Genomic DNA, 2,067 nt, shown 5'->3' with positions numbered 1-2,067 from the left:
AATTAACACTAATAAGAAAAAACTTGATAGTTTTTTTTATCGCAATTTATGATTGACTGATTCATAAATAATTTGGTTAGCAATTTAGACCAACAAAAAGAATAATCTGGTGACTGTTCATTGTACAGTTCTGTCCATTAGTAATCCTTAACCAAGAATTTGATAACATATTCCACTTATTTGGATTATATGTTTTCATATGTGGGGTTGGGCAAAAAAAGAGGTACACAGTAGTTATCAAGCTTTTGACTTTTCCTTTTTTTTTTTTTTTTAAGAGTAGCTCAAAAAAAAAAAAAAAAGAGTAGCTCCATGATTTGGGGGCTGGTTAGTACAATACAGAGAACAAAGAGGAAACATACAAAATGGCACTTACCACCAATGTCAGTGCTCATCTCATTATGGTTATAACCAAGAATATTATTAATTTTTGTGTTACTTGCTTTTCTTTAGCACATAAACCAAAGCCATTAACTTGACTTGAGGTATATATACAATACATACACAAAATACTTTTCATAAGTAATGTTACATTTTAAAATATTGGAAACCTAGTATCTGTGATTTGTAGTTTGACTAAATGGAACAAGAAAATGACAACATTCAACAAGGGAGGTTATACTGATACTAAAGCTCTTAGAAGTTCAAAATGCATTCCTCTCCCTTTGTACTTACCACAGGCTACACAATGTCCTGAGAGTATTCATTATGAGAAAAATGTCAATCACAGTTTTCATAACTTACTTTGGAAGGTATAATGAGAAAGTAAATTGGAAAGTGAGACTTCATCTTTGTTTTCAAACAAGTGGTCTGAATTTTTCTTCTTATAGAAAATGTTTAAATCAGTTTATTATAAATATATCTAAACCATTAAATTTTGCAGCTTTCAGGTAAAGTCCAGCACACTGTTTACACAAAGTCTGTAAGACGAGGTCAGTAGAGATCATCTAATCTTAAGTCGGGACATCATCCATTCAAGTCCTTGACATAATCCCTCTCCAGTAAGAGCACAGCAGGCCTGGATATGCCACTGGTGATCTTTGATAGAAGTCAGCTTCAAAAACTGAGAGATTTCTGCTACAGTCATGCATTCTTTAACATCTTGCTTATTAGCAAAAATCAGCAAACCAGCTTTCCTTAAGTCCTCATGTGCTAACATTTTATAGAGTTCTTCTCTAGTTACATATATCCTCTCTCTATCTGTACTGTCCACAACAACTATTACAAACTCTGTGTTAGTATAGTAAGTGTTCCAGGAAGAACAAAGAGATTCTTGGCCACCAATATCCCACATTAGGAAACGTGTATTATTAATCACTATCTCTTCTACATTACTTCCTATTGTAGGGGATGTGTGTACAACTTCATTCATAGAAAATTGGTAAAGGATGGTAGTTTTCCCAGCATTATCCAGCCCAACAATTATAACTTTGTGCTCCTGGTTATTGAACAGTCTCCATACCCTGGTGAAGAGAATTCCCATTATCGGGCAGCGGACCCCCTCCAGCCGCCCGGCCGCCTGGCCTCCCCGGGCTCAGGCGGAGGGGCAGAGAGACGCGCTGGAGCCTCCGCCTCTGCTTCTGCTGCTCCCGCGCTGGCCGCCGGCCCGCTTCCAGGGAACCTGAGGGAGGCCGAAGCCCAGGCCGTCCTGTAGCGCGCGAGGCCCCGCCGCTGCCGCCGCGGCACTCGCCTGGCTCGCGGACATCGCCGCCGCGTTGTCTGCGACGAGCCTCGCAGGCCACCGTCCTCCCCCCTACTCTGCTTTCTCTTTTCCTCTTAGTTTTTGAGATAACAATTTTTAAATTTTTCTTCATTTTCATTTTAATTCGTTTTTAAAAATTCAATCTGGTTTGTAGTATAATTCCCTTCCTCCCTCCTTCACTTCCACCCTCCTTCCTTCTACTTTTCTATCAGAAAAAAATTAAAATCAAGAAAGGTGAATCAAGGAAAGTTGAAAAATAAAATTTAAAGAATTTTCATCAAATTGAAACCACAATGAAAAAGTTAACCATGTTTGGTTATGGTTCTCTAAAGTAGGATTGGCTTACACTACAACATCATTGATGTATA

At 38.5% G+C, this 2,067-nt stretch overlaps 1 pseudogene across 1 annotated transcript; it reads right to left on the bottom strand.

Moving 5' to 3' along the window:
• Positions 1-299: 299 nt before the first annotated feature.
• Positions 300-1,745, bottom strand: LOC100356483 (ADP-ribosylation factor-like protein 5A pseudogene; annotated as a pseudogene). Its single transcript, XR_016221866.1, has one exon. The product of XR_016221866.1 is annotated as an ADP-ribosylation factor-like protein 5A pseudogene (transcript).
• Positions 1,746-2,067: the final 322 nt, after the last annotated feature.

Source organism: Oryctolagus cuniculus, chromosome 15, assembly GCF_051225735.1.
Source record: "Oryctolagus cuniculus isolate XC-2025 breed Fujian yellow rabbit chromosome 15, ASM5122573v1, whole genome shotgun sequence".
Classification (NCBI taxonomy): Eukaryota; Metazoa; Chordata; class Mammalia; order Lagomorpha; family Leporidae; genus Oryctolagus; species Oryctolagus cuniculus.
The sequence above is the reverse complement of the archived record's forward strand: the minus strand, read 5'-3'. Positions and strand labels throughout refer to the sequence as shown.